We start from the raw sequence: 20,218 nt of genomic DNA, 5'->3' as shown, positions 1-20,218 counted from the left end.
TAAAAGGTGACCTTGGTTAAATAAAAAATCAGAAGTTGAACCACTATTTTATTGAAATGTTCATTTATATGATACAGGTAGGCAATCACTTGATAACAGGCTTTTTACTGGATTAAAAAATACAAGGGATTTTTGTTTCATCCACACATGCTGTAAACGTTGTCATCAGAAACTTCAAGTCCACATCATCTGCTATATAACTTCACCACTGTAATAAGCGGCTGTAGCTATCTTTGACCACAGAGGATTCAGTTGAAGCCATCACCACCTAACTCACAATCATTCAAGTGATTAAGACTAAAGATGTCTCGTCATCCCTACAGACTGAGAAGGTAGACGATAAGTTTATTTCAAAACCATCAGTACAAGAAAACTCAAAAATAACCTCATCATCTTGGTATGGCATTATGTATGTGAACTCCTGGAAAGGCTCAGTTCATGTTTTACAAAGTTGTACAATGAACACAGTTCATAGTACAACTGTAGACATGAGAGAAGCAAGATAGTGGCGTAGCATTGATTGGATGTACACATGAGAAGCCTAAATACAGTTTCAAGACCACCAAGACATTACTAACATTCTTATATATGAAATCTTTGTCTTCACCACCTATAAGACATAACATTAACACTCATTCACCAAGTCCACTTTAACCCATCTTCATTTTTCTACGTCAATACTCTAAACACTTCTTTTACTTAGGTCAAGACAAAAAAAAAAAAATAAAAGACTTCAAACAAGATACACAAGCATACAGATGGGCTGACAACTGACAAGACTGGTGTAGGAAGACTACACACATCACCCCAAGAGAAGTCCTTTGTCTTCCACATACGGAGGGTGGGGAAGAATGGCTAAGTCTGTGATGCAAGCCATGGAAAAAATTATGAATAACTGATATGTGACTGTCCATTCATTTCCAAAAGTGAGGGTCATTTGGTGTGCATATTGGTAGGTACTGGTGAATGTGTGTAACAGAGAGGCAAAATAACAAAAGAATTGATGGGCGGGAAAAGAATGAGAGAGAAACAAGGAAGAGGAAGAAAAATTATGGACATGGGAAGAAACTGCAACAGAAAAAGCAGGAGAGTGTGGATATGCATATAACTGTCCATTACTATGAGTGAGTGAGTGAGTGAGTGTGTGTGTGTGTGTGTGTGTGTGTGTGTGTGTGTTTCTGTATTATACAAGATATATACATATGGGGTCCCATATCGGTGCTTCCACTGATCAAACTTAGTTTTAAATTTACTTACATCGTAATGTTTCTCCTTCCATGCTGTTCCACATTTCAGTGCATCTGTATGGAAAGCTGTTTTTCTAAACATCCTTCAAGAAACTTGTAATTTTCACATTTTTCATGTACTCTTTTTTCTTTTGTCCCACATTAAGAAAAATAATGTGTGTGTGTGTGTGTGTGTGTGTGTGTGTGTGTGTGTGTGTGTGTTTGCGTGTGTGTGTGTGTCTGTGTACACACACATGCATGTGTGCATCTATGTTAACCTACCTGAGTGATAACAAGACTGAATATTTTAATATACCACCTCTACCTTGATTCAACTTGAAACTGTAATTTGTTTCAAATTCAGCAATGTCTCAGGTGTAATTCCCCTTTCAATGGCTATATTGTCAAGCATTCTGACATACACCAAAAAACTACCATAAAGAATATACTCAAATGACTGGTGGCTTTACTACAACTAAGAATAGGTGGGCTTGTGACCCGATAACCTCATGCAGACAGCAAGGGCTTAGGTTGAGCACCCCAAAAATTATATACATCTTTGTGTATATCTGTGTGTGTGCGCGCGTGCATGCGAGTGTGCACGCACACACACACACACACACACGCCATGCCAAGTTTTACAGACAAGTCAAACTTGCATTCCACCACTTTTCTTTAGTTCACACTCAAACAGTAGTTTGTTTTTAACACTTTTATGCTGTAGATGTAACTCACACTTTCAATGGTTATATAGTCCACTGCCTTAACAGATAGTAGACACTAAGAACCATGGGTATATTCAATTTCCCAGACATTTCAATTTTATCTTGAAGATATGGCTCAACACCACCACATCCACAGATATCAAGTGCCCCCCACCCCCCCAACATACCATAAACTGTGTGTGTGTGTGTGTGTGTGTGTGTGTGTGTGTGTGTGTGCACACGGGTGTTCACATTGTGTGTTTATGTGGAAAGCAACAAAAGGCACATGCACAAGGTGATCTTGCTCAACAGATATAAGAAAAACCCATCTCCTCAAGACACCCCCCCTTTTCTCGAAACCCCAGCAGGGTCGACATTCAGTTTCTGACCCAGGCCCAAGATCTATCCATCATCCACATGTTTTCTTACACATGAAAATATGACAACAGCTCCCCTCCTCCAACTAGCTAGTGACAAACAAAACAGGACCAATTATACATCAGACAAGAGTACATTTCTTTCCAATGAGACCTATAAGGGTATCCATGGATTGTTGCCAGGTGCTGTGGAGCCAGAGACTTCCAGGCTAGGAAATGGAGGTAAATGAACTATTTGCTTTTTCTAGGGACTGAAAATGTGTGCCTACATGTGATTTTGTGGAACAGACACCGGCATCAGGAAGAACCTTCTTGTCTGTTTCCAAAACCTACACTATCACCTCCACCGACAAATGTACCCCTTGGGGGCCAACGCACTCGGAATTTGACGCAACATTCTCTCTACCATTTTCCACTATTTCTCAACTATTTGCAACTATTCTCCTGCTACTAGTTGGCAACACACAGAAAGACCCACAACACAAAATTCCAACATTTCTTCCAGGAGATTTCTATCAGTGGAACTACAGGTCTCAAACTTGTGGGAACAACAGATTGATCAATACATATCTGTAAGCACATGTTCTAACTGGGACCTACCATATCTGTGAGTATAATGTTGTGGATAAAGGCTTCATTGTTTCATTCTGAATGGGGTGACTGTATTGCGAGATGGTATGGAAAGTGAAATAAAGTGAAAGGAAAAGAGGGAGACTGGCAGACAAGGGGGAAGAGGGCGAGGGGAAAAGAGAGAGAGAGGGGGAAGAGAGAGAGAGAGAGAGAGAGAGAGAGAGGGGGAAGAGAGAGAGAGAGAGAGAGAGAGAGAGAGAGAGAGAGAGGGGGAAGAGAGAGAGAGAGAGAGAGAGAGAGAGAGAGAGAGAGAGAGAGAGAGAGAGAGAGAGAGAGAGAGAGAGAGAGAGAGAGAGAGAGAGAGAGAGAGAGAGAGAGAGAGAGAGAGAGAGAGAGAGAGAGAGAGAGAGAGAGAGAGAGAGAGAGAGAGAGAGAGAGTGGGGGGGGGGTAGAGTCAAGACAGAGAAAAAGATAGAGAGACACGGTTGTGTTGCTGTTGTCTAGCTCCCTGGGACCTGACAAACCCTGTTGCCCTATAGATCCCTGGTCAGACTCAACCCTGTGGAAAAGTGGCACAAAAGAAGAAGTGGGAAGGGGAAGAAGCACAGTGGGATAATGGGATGAGGAGTGAAGGCAGGAGGACAAAGACAAGGAGGAGAACAAGGACGATGAAAAGAAGAAGGATGAAGAGGACAAAGAGGAAGAGGAGGTACAGAGTGAATAAAGAGAAGAGGGAAGAAACTTGTAGATGGGAAACTAACAAGAACAGGAGTGGAGAGAGGTAGGAGAGGGGCCTGGGAAAACAAGAGATATCACTGTTGCCTAGTTTTAATGATGTCTGTATTGTGTGAGTGTAAGTGTTTCTACGTCACCAGCAAAGAGGAGGAGGAAGAATGGAAGCAGAAGGGGTAGGAGGAATGGGACCAGGAGGAAGAAGAGGAGGTGGTAAACAAGAGACAATTGTTAGCTTGCCTTGTGTACTAAAGTGTGAGGCAATGATAATTTAAAATGAAAGAAATATTGGGCCCAGTCTAGGGACTGGGTACACTTTTTGAAGATAGACAGCAGATAGTTTTCTCCAACATCTATCTTGCAGGACCACTAACAAGTGCCTATCATTGGTCCCACACGAAAGAATAGTATGGCGAAAGAATATCTACACAAGTCGATAAAATGAGGAAAACAAGAAGCAAGGGAAGACACGCTACAGCAAGAACGTAATTAACGACATACAAAAGGATTAAAGGTGAATGGAAAGGGTAGTATTTTCGAGTGAAACTGGTTGCCTGGACTTAAAACTCAGTCCTATGCAGCCTGTACATTATCACCTACCCAGACAGAAGTGAGAGAAACAGGTCATCATTAGGCCTCTCTTGCATCAGTATTGATGTGGAATCTGCGACTAGTCTGTCCTTGTCTTTCTCATTCTATTCTAGTGAGCTTCAGTCATGTGGGTATAATACTAGTGCTGCCAATTCTAAGAAATTATAGGAACATGAATTATGCTAAAATTTAAAAATGAATATGGGGGATAAGGTCAAACAGAGCATATCTCTATAGTACTGAATCACATGTAGACTTCTCCCACAGGGTAAGTCCTGGAAAATGAATATTTAATGCCATAGAGCTTACTGGACTATCCCATGGACTGGCAACTGTTCCTCACTGACTGTACTCCATGCAGTGTACACACACCCGAGTGTACTGCACGCACACACAAAGTCCTTTATGTATGTACACTAGCATGTACACATTTACTGCTAGACTCAGACTTGACTGCTTTACGGAGCCAAATGTGGTTTGCATTTGACTTGCAAAAAGGGCAGGAATAATCTGGCAGCTATTGGCATTTTGGGATACTTGTTTATTAAACCATTAGAATTCTCTTCAAACAAAAACTTGAACGTGAAACATACACTCAAGTAGTATTACCCTTTGCACACATTTTAAAATGTTTCATAACTTTTCTGTTCCAAGAAATAAAAATGTAAAGCTTTATACATTTGTTGGAGGGGCATCCACAATTCAAATCCAGCAAACAAGTCCCTGGCAGTTTGTATCAAACTGGCTCATCTTACATTTGGGCCAACCACATGAAACAAAGTGTGAATATAGAATAAAAGTTTGTTTCTTTCTTTTTTCCTTTTTTTAGTATCACAGGATCCAATTAGCTACAAAACTAAATTTCAATGGGAAAATGTACAAATTGTTGTCCGGGATTAGAGGAAAATTTCCATCCACTTATTATAATGAGATGCAATTCACGGATGGATAAAGAATAAAATACAAATTGAAGGAGGAACTGGTGACATTGCAGATCCTTGGACAGGTATGGTCCATCCCTAATGCCTTGCTCACTGGCACATATTCTTGGTTGATACCTTTTTCGTACATTTCTTCCAATTTGTATGTATAGTTCTGATGGTTGTGAAGAGCTACTGATATCTTGATTATTCTTTCATCTAGGGTAGCTTCAAGAAGACTGACAATGTTGCAAGAGGAGGGACAGAGTGGAGTTTAGGACTTAATATTAAGCTACTATTAGCCGTCTTCTTTAGGTGGCGTAAACCATCCTGCAAGAGAAGAAAACTATGTAACCATAATAATTCATTTTAATGTTAAATTAAAAAAGCAAGAACAGAATTAAAAAACACCTTAAAATTAGAATGACAATTGAATAAGTTTAACCTCTTCAATACAAGTCAAATATTCACACGCACATCAGGTTGCCTGATGTATGATGATGCATCACAATACATGCATTAAAAATATTAAGTTACCACTGTTACTGCCTACTGTCATCTAGGAGGTGCTAAGATGGGAGGGAGGGTGGAGGGGTGTGGAGTGTTTTTGGGGATGAAATGGGTGGGAATGTTTTTGTGCCTTGTCCTTTTTGGCTACCCCCCTGGTAAGGGAGAAAAAAAGCCTTGGTATATGTATGTATGTATGTACCACTGTTGCACTTGTTCTCTTTCACCTTGAATAAATACAAGGTCACAGAAAACAAGATCAAGCTTGTTCACAGAAAACATGATAAAGCTTGTTCACAGAAAACAGGGGTGAGCTACAACTACTAAATAAATATAAACAGGAAGCCAATGCCGATATCCTTATTTACCCCACTTGTGGCTCATGACATCAGGTTGCATCATCGTATTCTAAAGGTTAACATCACCAACTCATCCCTAACAGGAGGCTTGGATAGTGTTCCTTTTCAAAGGACTTTGTAACGTGGAATTTAATGAACCATGCCCTTGATCCAACTCATCGGTGGCAGAGTTCAAACTGCTGTCACCTCAATCTCCACTGCAAGTAGTGACATTCTAACCCACTTGGCCAGCGAGTATGTTAACCAAAAACTCCCTAATCGCCCAAATGTTTATGCAGACACCGACATGTACATCTGCCAATGTACAAGCAGCCCCATACAAACTACTTATAATATACACAGCACATCCACAACAAGGCCACTTCATTTAATCTGCTAACCCCCTCTCCATTCCCTCATGTAGAAAATGAGAAGATGGGGAGAAATCCCTCCAAGCTGCATCAAAATATCATTCACACATAACCACTCCCTAATCACCCCCATCCACTCCCTTCATACATCACAGCATCATCCATGCACAACCATTCTCCACTCACCCCTATCTTCTGTCTTCTCCCTTCCTTCCTCAACAAACATTCCCCTCTTTCTCAATGCCACTTTTATCACATCCATCTCATCTCATCCTTAGTCACCCCTTCAAGTTTACTCCATACAACCTCTGCCTTCCACACTTCTTTTACCTTTCTTCACTCATTCTTTCCACGAGTCCAAACATCCCAATAATCTTTCATCAATTCTATCTCCCAAATCTACATGGCAATGTATACATACATACATATACCAAAGGCTTTTTCCCCCTTACACGGGGGGTAGCCAAAAAGAAAAAGGCATAGAAATCACTCCCACCCATTTCATTTCCCATATATTCCACTCCTCTCCACCCTCCTCCCTCCCTCCTATCTTGGCACCTCCTGGATGACGGGTCATCCCTGCATCCTGTCCACTGCCCTGGGTCAGAAGCAGTGTCACAAGACACACCACATCCACAGCAAGGCCGCTTCATAAATTCAGCGACCCTCCCTCTCTGTCCCCTCATGCAGGAAAGGAGAAGACGGGGAGAAATCCCTTCGGGCTGCGTCAAAATTTTTCTCATACATACTTCCTCACCCCCCATTCCCCCACCCACTCCCCATCATGCATCACAACCTCATCTATACACAACCCCTCTCCATTCACCCCTATCTTGTCCTCTCCTGTCTTTCCTCTACAGACATTCCTCTCTTTTGTAAAGCCCCTTTCATCCCATCCATCCATCTCATCCTAGGACGCCCCCTCACATTCACTCCTCCCACCTCCGCTTTCCACACTTCTTTTACTAATCTTTCTTCACTCATTCTTTCCATGTGTCCAAACCATCCTAATACTCTTTCATCAACCCTATCTCCCAGCTCCTTTTCCACCCATTCTCTTCCTCACCTCCTCATATCTCACTCTATCTAGCCTAGTAAACACCATCATACTTCTCAGACATTTCATCTCAAACACATTCAAACTCCTTCTCTCTTCCTCTCTCATGTTCCATGTTTCTGCCACGTACATTGCTGTTGGCACAATCACTCCTTCATATAACCTCCTCTTAGCATCCATTCCCAGATGTCTATTTCTCATTACACTTTTTAATCTCTCAATCTACATTCTACTTCCACCCCCACTTCTCCCTTTCCTGTCACATTCACACCCAAGTATCTGAAACTAACCACTTCCTCCAGTTTCTCACCCTTAATGCTCACTTCCAGCCTACTGTCACTCTCTCCCCTTGTACATCTCATCACCTTACTTTTGCCCACATTTATCTTCAGCTTCCTTCTTTCACACACCTTCTCAAACTGTCACTAACTTCTTCAATCCCTCCTCTGATCCTGATGTATACTACCCATAATAGGCAGGCTATTCTTACAAAGCAATCATACATTAAAAATGTGGCCAAACTTGATCCACAATTACTAATAGTTTTCTATTTGCATTTGCTGAATATATGCAGAGAAAGGTGTGAAAGTATATATACATACATATAGCAAAGGCTTTTTTACCCTTATAAGGGAGGTAGCCTAAAATCAAAGGCACAAAAACCACTCCTACCCATTCCATTCCTATCATACTCCACTCCCCTCCATCCTCTTTCCTCCCTCTCATCTTGGCACCTCCTGGATGACGGGTCATCCCTGCATTTCGCCCACTACCCTGGGTCAGAAGCAGTGTCGCAAGACACAGCACATCCACAGCAAGGCTACTTCATTAAATCGGTGACCCCAGCTCTCCGTCCCCTCATGCAGAAAAGAAGATGGGGAGAAAGTACATATGCTATAAGAAAAATTAAGGGAAGAAGAACAATCTTACCATTCTTTTCATGAATCTGAACAAGAGACTTGAAGGACTGTTGTGCCCTAGCCAAGCTGTACTGTCCCTGAAATAATAATCATCATCACAGGTCAACTGTCAAACACAAGCACACACTAAGAAAGCATATCTCAGACCAAATCAACTCCTTCAACCCAGAGATATATTTTGATTCTAGTCTAACAAATATCCAACAGCGTTATTAAACAGAGGGGTCGTGACTGCTTGGCCAGACAGTCTAGGGAATGACAACAACAACAGAGGGGCAGTTTATGGTGTTGTATCTTTAAAAGCCCAGTTAAAGTTATTGGGTTTCAGTTCCGATATCAGTCTCTCAAAGACTCTCCTCAGAACATCAGCTGAGGCTAGCCTCAAGCCTCAACTCTCCACCGTGGTGCCCAGCCATGGCAGAAATCTCCCCATTACACGACGAAATGCACATGACTTTTCCTATTCAACTTAAGCTAATCTACAGTCATGGTGGTCGAGAATTTTACCATGTTAAAATTATTTTCGACGCTCACTGTGACTCAGGACGAAATCAACATGACTTTTTCTATTCAACTTAAGATAAACTATAGGCATGGTGAATGTGACTCAGGACAAAATGAACATGACTTTTCCTATTCAACTTAAGCTAATCTACAGTCATGGTGGTTGAGAATTTTACCATGTTAAAATTAATTCGACGCTCACTGTCAGGACGAAATGAACATGACTTTTCTTATTCAACTTAAGCTAACCTACAGTCATGATGGTCGAGAATTTTACCATGTTAAAATTATTTTCGACGCTCACTGTGACTCAGGACGAAATGAACATGACTTTTTCTATTTAACTTAAGCTAATCTACAGTCATGGTGACTGTGACTCGGGACGAAATGAACATGACTTTTCCTCTTCAACTTAATCTAATCTACAGTCATGGTGACTGTGACTCAGGACGAAATGAACATGACTTTTCCTATTCAACTTAAGCCAATCTACAGTCATGGTGGTCGAGAATTTCACCATGTTAAAATTATTTTCGACGCTCACTGTCACTCAGGACGAAATGAAAATGAATTTTCTTATTCAACTGAAGCTAATCTACAGTCATGGTGGTCGAGAATTTTACCATGTTAAAATTATTTTCGACGCTGACTGTGACTCAGGACGAAATGAAAATTACCTTTCCTATTCAACTTAAGCTAATCTACAGTCATGGTGGTCGAGAATTTTACCATGTTAAAATTATTTTCGACGCTCACTGTGACTTAGGACGAAATGAACATGCCTTTTCCTATTCAACTGAAGCTAATCTACAGTCATGGTGGTCGAGAATTTTACCATGTTAAAGATATTTTCGACGCTGACTGTGACTCAGGACGAAATACATAGGACTTTTCCTATTCAACTTAAGCTAATCTACAATCATTGTGGTCGAGAATTTTACCATGTTAAAGTTATTTTCGACACTCACTGTGACTCAGGACGAAATGAACATGACTTTTCCTATTCAACTTAAGCTAATCTACAGTCATGGTGACTGTGACTCATGACAAAATGAACATGACTTTTCCCTTTTCAAATTAAGCTGATCTACAGTCATGGTGGTCGAGAATTTTACCATGTTAAAATTATTTTCGACCCTCACTGTGACTCAGGACAAGATGAACATGACTTTTCCTATTCAACTTAAGCTAATCTACAGTCATGGTGGTCGAGAATTTTACCATGTTAAAATTATTTTCGATGCTCACTGTGACTCAGGACGAAATGAACATGACTTTTCCTATTTAACTTAAGCTAATCTACAGTCATGGTGGTCGGGAATTTTACCTTATTAAAAAAAAATTGACGAAGTGAACATGACTTTACCTATTCAACTTAAGCTATTCTACAATCATGGTGAACAAAAATTTTACCATCTTAAAATTATTTTCGACGGTCACTGTGACTCACGACGAAATGAACATGACATATCCTATTCAACTTAAACTAATCTACAGTCATGGTGATCGAGAATTTTACCATGTTAAAATTATTTTCGACGCTCACAGTGACTCAGGACGAAATGAACATGACTTTTCCTATTCAACTTAAACTAATCTACAGTCATGGTGGTCGAGAATTTTACCATGTTCAAATTATTTTTGACGCTGACTGTGACTTAGGACGAAATGAACATGACTCTTCCTATTCAACTTAAGCTAATCTACAGTCATTGTGACTGTGACTCATGACGAAATGAACATAACTTTTCCTATTCAACTGAAGCTAATCTACAGTCATGGTGTTCGAGAATTTTACCATGTTAAAGTTATTTTCGACGCTGACTGTGACTCAGGACGAAATGATCATGACTTTTCCTATTCAACTTAAGCTAATCTCCAGTCATGGTGGTCGAGAATTTTACCATGTTAAACTTATTTTCGACGCTCACTGTGATTCAGGACGAAATGAACATGACTTTTCCTATTCAACTTAAGCTAATCTATAGTCATGGTCACTGTGACACATGACAAAATGAACATGACTTTTCCTATTCAACTTAAGCTAATCTACAGTCATGGTGGTCGAGAATTTTACCATGATAAAATCATTTTCAACGCTAACTGTGACTGACGACGAAATAAACATAACTTTTCCTATTCAACTTAAGCTAATCTACAGTCATGGTGGTCGAGAATTTTACCATGTTAAAATTATTTTCAACGGTCACTGTGACTCACGACGAAATGCACATGACTTTTCCTATTCAACTTAAGCTAATCTACAGTCATGGTGGTCGAGAATTTTACCATGTTAAAATTATTTTCGACGCTCACTGTGACTCAGGACGAAATCAACATGACTTTTTCTATTCAACTTAAGCTAAACTATAGGCATGGTGACTGTGACTCAGGACAAAATGAACATGACTTTTCCTATTCAACTTAAGCCAATCTACAGTCATGGTGTTCGAGAATTTTACCATGTTAAAATTCTTTTCCACGCTCACTGTCACTCAGGACGAAATGAACATGACCTTTCTTATTCAACTTAAGCTAATCTACAGTCATGGTGGTCGAGAATTTTACCATGTTAAAATTATTTTCCACGCTCACTGTCACTCAGGACGAAATGAACATGACTTTTCTTATTCAACTTAAGCTAATCTACAGTCATGGTGGTCGAGAATTTTACCATGTTAAAATTATTTTCGACGCTCACTGTGACTCAGGACGAAATGAACATGACTTTTCCTATTCAACTTAAGCTAATCTACAGTCATGGTGGTCGAGAATTTTACCATGTTAAAATTATTTTCGACGCTCACTGTCACTCAGGACAAAATGAACATGAATTTTCTTATTCAACTGGAGCTAATCTACAGTCATGGTGGTCGAGAATTTTACCATGTTAAAATTATTTTCGACGCTCATTGTGACTCAGGACGAAATGAAAATTACTTTTCCTATTCAACTTAAGCTAATCTACAGTCATGGTGGTCGAGAATTTTACCATGTTAAAATTATTTTCGACGCTCACTGTGACTTAGGACGAAATGAATATGACTTTTCCTATTCAACTTAAGCTAATCTACAGTCATGGTGACTGTGACTCATGACGAAATGAACATGCCTTTTCCTATTCAACTGAAGCTAATCTACAGTCATGGTGGTCGAGAATTTTACCATATTAAAGTTATTTTAGACGCTGACTGTGACTCAGGACGAAATGCATATGACTTTTCCTATTCAACTTAAGCTAATCTACAGTCATTGTGGTCGAGAATTTTACCATGTTAAAGTTATTTTCGACACTCACTGTGACTCAGGACGAAATGATCATTACCATGTTAAAAAAAATCGACGCTGACTGTGACTCAGGGCGAAATGAACATGACTTTTCCTATTCAACTTAAGCTAATCTACGATCATGGTGGTCGAGAATTTTAGCATGTTAAATTTATTTTCGACGCTCACTGTGACTCAGGACGAAATGAACATGACTTTTCCTATTCAACTTAACCTAATCTACAGTCATGGTGACTGTGACTCAGGACAAAATGAACATGACTTTTCCTATTCAACTTAAGCTAATCTACAGTCATGGTGGTCGAGAATTTTACCATCTTGAAATTATTTTCGACGCTCACTGTGACTGAGGACGAAATGAACATGACTTTTCCTATTCAACTTAAGCTAATCTACAGTCATGGTGACTGTGACTCAGGACAAAATGAACATGACTTTTCCTATTCAACTTAACCTAATCTACAGTCATGGTGGTCGAAAATTTTACCATCTTAAAATTATTTTCGACGCTCACTTTGACTCAGGACGAAATTAACATGACTTTTCGTATTCAACTTAAGCTAATCTACAGTCTTGATGGTCGATAATTTTACCATGTTAAAATTATTTTCAACGCTAACTCTAACTCACGACGAAATAAACATAACTTTTCCTATTCAACTTAAGCTAATCTACAGTCATGGTGGTCGAGACTTTTACCATGTTAAAATTATTTTCGACGCTCACTGTGACCCAGGACGAAATGAACATGACTTTTCCTATTCAACTGAAGCTAATCTACAGTCATGGTGGTCGAGAATTTTACCATGTTAAAATTATTTTCGACGCTCACTGTGACTCAGGACGAAATGAACATGACTTTTCATATTCAAGTTAAGCTATTCTACAATCATGGTGGTCGAGAATTTTACCATGTTAAAATTATTTTCGACGCTGACTGTGACTCAGGACGAAATGAACATGACTCTTCCTATTCAACCTAAGCTAAGCTACAGTCATTGTGACTGTGACTCATGACGAAATGAACATGACTTTTCCTATTCAACTGAAGCTAATCTACAGTCATGGTGGTCGAGAATTTTACCATGTTAAAGTTATTTTCGTCGCTGACTGTGACTCACGACGCAATGAACATGACTTTTCCTATTCAACTTAAGCTAATCTACAGTCATGGTGATCGAAAATTTTACCATGTTAAAATTATTTTCAACGCTAACTGTGACTCACGACGAAATGAACATGACTTTTCCTATTCAACTTAAGCTAATCTACAGTCATGGTGGTCGAGAATTTTACCATGTTAAAATTATTTTCGACGCTCACTGTGACTCAGGACGAAATCAACATGACTTTTTCTATTCAACTTAAGCTAAACTATAGGCATGGTGACTGTGATTCAGGACAAAATGAACATGACTTTTCCTATTCAACTTAAGCTAATCTACAGTCATGATGGTCGAGAATTTTACCATGTTAAAATTATTTTCCACGCTCACTCTCACTCAGGACGAAATGAACATGACTTTTCTTATTCAACTTAAGCTAATCTACAGTCATGGTGGTCGAGAATTTTACCATGTTTAAATTATTTTCGACGCTCACTGTGACTCAGGACGAAATGAACATGACTTTTTCTATTTAACTTAAGCTAATCTACAGTCATGGTGACTGTGACTCAGGATGAAATGAACATGACTTTTCCTATTCAACTTAAGCTAATCTACAGTCATGGTGGTCGAGAGTTTTACCATGTTAAAATTATTTTCGATGCTCACTGTCACTCAGAACGAAATGAACATGAATTTTCTTATTCAACTGAAGCTAATCTACAGTCATGGTGGTCGAGAATTTTACCATGTTAAAATTATTTTCGACGCTCACTGTGACTTAGGACGAAATGAACATGACTTTTCCTATTCAACTTAAGCAAATCTACAGTCATGGTGACTGTGACTCATGACGAAATGAACATGACTTTTCCTATTCAACTGAAGCTAATCTACAGTCATGGTGGTCGAGAACTTTACCATGTTAAAGTTATTTTCGACGCTGACTGTGACTCAGGACGAAATGCATATGACTTTTCCTATTCAACTTAAGCTAATCTACAGTCATTGTGGTCGAGAATTTTACCATGTTAAAGTTATTTTCGACACTCACTGTGACTCAGGACGAAATGAACATGACTTTTCCTATTCAACTTAAGCTAATCTACAGTCATGGTGACTGTGACTCATGACAAAATGAACATGACTTTTCCCTTTTCAAATTAAGCTGATCTACAGTCATGGTGGTCGAGAATTTTACCATGTTAAAATTATTTTCGATCCTTACTGTGACTCAGGAAGAAATGAACATTATTTTTCCTATTCAACTTAAGCTAATCTACAGTTATGGTGACTGTGACTCAGGACAAAATTACAAAGGATTACAAAGGAGGTGCATGCCGACAGGAGACCATTTGATCCATATCTAGGTCGGATGCAAAAATAAAAAAATAATAATAAAAAAAATGAACATGACTTTTCCTATTCAACTTAACCTAATCTACAGTCATGGTGGTCGAGAATTTTTCCATCTTAAAATTATTTTCGACGCTCACTGTCACTCAGGACGAAATGAACATGACTTTTTCTATTCAACTTAAGCTAATCTACAGTCATGGTGACTGTGACTCAGGACGAAATGAACAAGACTTTTCCTATTCAACTTAAGCTAATCTACAGTCATGGTGACTGTTACTCAGGACGAAATGAACATGACTTTTCCTATTCAAGTTAAGCTAATCTACAGTCATGGTGGTCGAGAATTTTACCATATTAAAATTATTTTCGACGCTCACTGTGACTCATGACGAAATAAACATGACATTTCCTATTCAACTTAACCCAATCTACAGTCATGGTGGTCGAGAATTTTACCATGTTAAAATTATTTTCAACGGTCACTGTGATTCACGACTAATCTACAGTCATGGTGGTCGAGAACTTTACCATGTTAAAGTTATTTTAGATGCTCACTGTGACTCAGGACGAAATGAACATGACTTTCTCTATTCAACTTAAGCTAAACTATAGTCATGGTGACTGTGACTCAGGACAAAATGAACATGACTTTTCCAATTCAACTTAAGCTAATCTACAGTCATGGTGACTGTGACTCAGAACGAAATGAACCTGACTTCCTATTCAGCTTAAGCTAATCTACAGTCATGGTGACTGTGACTCGGGACGAAATGAACATGACTTTTCCTATTCAACTTAAGCTAATCTACAGTCATGGTGGTCGAGAATTTTACCATGTTAAAATTATTTTCGACGCTCACTGTCACTCAGGACGAAATGAAAATGAATTTTCTTATTCAACTGAAGCTAATCTACAGTCATGGTGGTTGAGAATTTTACAATGTTAAAATTATTTTCGACGCTGACTGTGACTCAGGACGAAATGAAAATTACCTTTCCTATTCAACTTAAGCTAATCTACAGTCATGGTGGTCGAGAATTTTACCATGTTAAAATTATTTTCGACGCTCACTGTGACTTAGGACGAAATGAACATGACTTTTCCCATTCAACTTAAGCTAATCTACAGTCATGGTGACTGTGACTCATGACGAAATGAACATGCCTTTTCCTATTCAACTGAAGCTAATCTACAGTCATGGTGGTCGAGAATTTTACCATGTTAAAGATATTTTCGACGCTGACTGTGACTCAGGACGAAATACATAGGACTTTTCCTATTCAACTTAAGCTAATCTACAATCATTGTGGTCGAGAATTTTACCATGTTAAAGTTATTTTCGACACTCACTGTGACTCAGGACGAAATGAACATGACTTTTCCTATTCAACTTAAGCTAATCTACAGTCATGGTGACTGTGACTCATGACAAAATGAACATGACTTTTCCCTTTTCAAATTAAGCTGATCTACAGTCATGGTGGTCGAGAATTTTACCATGTTAAAATTATTTTCGACCCTCACTGTGACTCAGGACGAGATGAACATGACTTTTCCTATTCAACTTAAGCTAATCTACAGTCATGGTGGTCGAGAATTTTACCATGTTAAAATTATTTTCGATGCTCACTGTGACTCAGGACGAAATGAACATGACTTTTCCTATTTAACTTAAGCTAATCTACAGTCATGGTGGTCGGGAATTTTACCTTATTAAAAAAAAATTGACGCTGACTGTTACTCAGGACGAAGTGAACATGACTTTACCTATTCAACTTAAGCTATTTTACAATCATGGCGAACAAAAATTTTACCATCTTAAAATTATTTTCGACGGTCACTGTGACTCACGACGAAATAAACATGACATTTCCTATTCAACTTAAACTAATCTACAGTCATGGTGATCGAGAATTTTACCATGTTAAAATTATTTTCGACGCTCACAGTGACACAGGACGAAATGAACATGACTTTTCCTATTCAACTGAACTAATCTACAATCATGGTGGTCGAGATTTTTACCATGTTAAAATTATTTTTGACGCTGACTGTGACTTAGGACGAAATGAACATGACTCTTCCTATTCAACTTAAGCTAATCTACAGTCATTGTGACTGTGACTCATGACGAAATGAACATAAGTTTTCCTATTCAACTGAAGCTAATCTACAGTCATGGTGGTCGAGAATTTTACCATGTTAAAGTTATTTTCGACGCTGACTGTGACTCAGGACGAAATGATCATGACTTTTCCTATTCAACTTAAGCTAATCCACAGTCATGGTGGTCGAGGATTTTACCATGTTAAACTTATTTTCGACGCTCACTGTGATTCAGGACGAAATGAACATGACTTTTCCTATTCAACTTAAGCTAATCTATAGTCATGGTCACTGTGACACATGGCAAAATGAACATGACTTTTCCTATTCAACTTAAGCTAATCTACAGTCATGGTGGTCGAGAATTTTACCATGTTAAAATCATTTTCAACGCTAACTGTGACTGACGACGAAATAAACATAACTTTTCCTATTCAACTTAAGCTAATCTACAGTCATGGTGGTTTAGAATTTTACCATGTTAAAATTATTTTCAACGGTCACTGTGACTCACGACGAAATGCACATGACTTTTCCTATTCAACTTAAGCTAATCTACAGTCATGGTGGTCGAGAATTTTACCATGTTAAAATTATTTTCGACGCTCACTGTGACTCAGGACGAAATCAACATGACTTTTTCTATTCAACTTAAGCTAAACTATAGGCATGGTGACTGTGACTCAGGACAAAATGAACATGACTTTTCCTATTCAACTTAAGCTAATCTACAGTCATGGTGGTCGAGAATTTTACCATGTTAAAATTATTTTCCACGCTCACTGTCACTCAGGACGAAATGAACATGACCTTTCTTATTCAACTTAAGCTAATCTACAGTCATGGTGGTCGAGAATTTTACCATGTTAAAATTATTTTCCACGCTCACTGTCACTCAGGACGAAATGAACATGACTTTTCTTATTCAACTTAAGCTAATCTACAGTCATGGTGGTCGAGAATTTTACCATGTTAAAATTATTTTCGACGCTCACTGTGACTCAGGACGAAATGAACATGACTTTTCCTATTCAACTTAAGCTAATCTACAGTCATGGTGGTCGAGAATTTTACCATGTTAAAATTATTTTCGACGCTCACTGTCACTCAGGACGAAATGAACATGAATTTTCTTATTCAACTGAAGCTAATCTACAGTCATGGTGGTCGAGAATTTTACCATGTTAAAATTATTTTCGACGCTCACTGTGACTCAGGACGAAATGAAAATTACTTTTCCTATTCAACTTAAGCTAATCTACAGTCATGGTGGTCGAGAATTTTACCATGTTAAAATTATTTTCGACGCTCACTGTGACTTAGGACGAAATGAATATGACTTTTCCTATTCAACTTAAGCTAATCTACAGTCATGGTGACTGTGACTCATGACGAAATGAACATGCCTTTTCCTATTCAACTGAAGCTAATCTACAGTCATGGTGGTCGAGAATTTTACCATGTTAAAGTTATTTTAGACGCTGACTGTGACTCAGGACGAAATGCATATGACTTTTCCTATTCAACTTAAGCTAATCTACAGTCATTGTGGTCGAGAATTTTACCATGTTAAAGTTATTTTCGACACTCACTGTGACTCAGGACGAAATGATCATTACCATGTTAAAAAAAAATCGACGCTGACTGTGACTCAGGGCGAAATGAACATGACTTTTCCTATTCAACTTAAGCTAATCTACAATCATGGTGGTCGAGAATTTTAGCATGTTAAATTTATTTTCGACGCTCACTGTGACTCAGGACGAAATGAATATGACTTTTCCTATTCAACTGAAGCTAATCTACAGTCATTGTGACTGTGACTCAGGACAAAATGAAAATTTCTTTTCCTATTCAACTTAAGTTAATGTACAGTCATGGTGGTCGTGAGTTTTACCATGTTAAAAAAAAATCGACGCTGACTGTGACTCAGGGCGAAATGAACATGACTTTTCCTATTCAACTTAAGCTAATCTACAGTCATGGTGACTGTGACTCAGAACAAAATGAACATGACTTTTCCTATTCAACTTAACCTAATCTACAGTCATGGTGACTGTGACTCAGGACAAAATGAACATGACTTTTCCTATTCAACTTAAGCTAATCTACAGTCATGGTGGTCGAGAATTTTACCATCTTGAAATTATTTTCGACGCTCACTGTGACTGAGGACGAAATGAACATGACTTTTCCTATTCAACTTAAGCTAATCTACAGTCATGGTGACTGTGACTCAGGACAAAATGAACATGACTTTTCCTATTCAACTTTACCTAATCTACAGTCATGGTGACTGTGACTCAGGACAAAATGAACATGACTTTTCCTATTCAACTTAACCTAATCTACAGTCATGGTGGTCGAAAATTTTACCATCTTAAAATTATTTTTGACGCTCACTTTGACTCAGGACGAAATGAACATGACATTTCCTATTCAACTTAAGCTAATCTACAGTCTTGATGGTCGATAATTTTACCATGTTAAAATTATTTTCAACGCTAACTGTGACTCACGACGAAATAAACATAACTTTTCCTATTCAACTTAAGCTAATCTTGTCATGGTGTTCGAGAATTTTACCATGTTAAAATTATTTTTGTCGCTCACTGTGACTAAGGACGAAATGAACATGACTTTTCCTATTTCTAATCTACAGTCATGGTGGTCGAGAATTTTACCATGTTAAGAGTATTTTCGACGCTCAACGTGACTCAGGACGAAATGAACATGACTCTTCCTATTCAAGTTAAGCTAATCTACAATCATGGTGGTCGATAATTTTACCATGTTAAAATTATTTTCGACGCTGACTGTGACTCAGGACGAAATGAACATGACTCTTCCTATTCAACCTAAGCTAATCTACAGTCATTGTGACTGTGATTCATGACGAAATGAACATGACTTTTCCTATTCAACTGAAGCTAATCTACAGTCATGGTGGTCGAGAATTTTACCATGTTAAAGTTATTTTCGACGCTGACTGTGACTCACGACGCAATGAACATGACTTTTCCTATTCAACTTAAGCTAATCTACAGTCATGGTGATCGATAATTTTACCATGTTAAAATTATTTTCAACGCTAACTGTGACTCACGACGAAATGAACATAACTTTTCCTATTCAACTTAAGCTAATCTACAGTCATGGTGGTCGAGAATTTTACCATGTTAAAATTATTTTCGACGCTCACTGTGACTCAGGACGAAATCAACATGACTTTTTCTATTCAACTTAAGCTAAACTATAGGCATGGTGACTGTGATTCAGGACAAAATGAACATGACTTTTCTTATTCAACTTAAGCTAATCTACAGTCATGATGGTCGAGAATTTTACCATGTTAAAATTATTTTCCACGCTCACTCTCACTCAGGACGAAATGAACATTACTTTTCTTATTCAACTTAAGCTAATCTACAGTCATGGTGGTCGAGAATTTTACCATGTTTAAATTATTTTCGACGCTCACTGTGACTCAGGACGAAATGAACATGACTTTTTCTATTTAACTTAAGCTAATCTACAGTCA

The 20,218-nt window shown here is 38.5% G+C and overlaps 2 long non-coding RNA genes across 2 annotated transcripts in view; one reads left to right on the top strand and one right to left on the bottom strand.

The window, feature by feature from the left end:
* Positions 1 to 20,218, top strand: part of LOC143040293 (uncharacterized) — a 35,312-nt gene that overhangs the window by 6,228 nt on the left and 8,866 nt on the right. The window lies entirely within an intron of this gene.
* LOC143040292 (uncharacterized) lies at positions 35 to 8,745 on the bottom strand. Its single transcript, XR_012967704.1, has 2 exons — positions 8,324 to 8,745; positions 35 to 5,450 (listed from the first exon to the last, which is right to left on the bottom strand). It is a non-coding gene; the product is annotated as an uncharacterized LOC143040292 (long non-coding RNA).

This window comes from Oratosquilla oratoria, chromosome 28 (assembly GCF_046742065.1).
Source record: "Oratosquilla oratoria isolate Oo_2021 chromosome 28, ASM4674206v1, whole genome shotgun sequence".
Lineage (NCBI taxonomy): Eukaryota > Metazoa > Arthropoda > Malacostraca > Stomatopoda > Squillidae > Oratosquilla > Oratosquilla oratoria.
The sequence above is the reverse complement of the archived record's forward strand: the minus strand, read 5'-3'. Positions and strand labels throughout refer to the sequence as shown.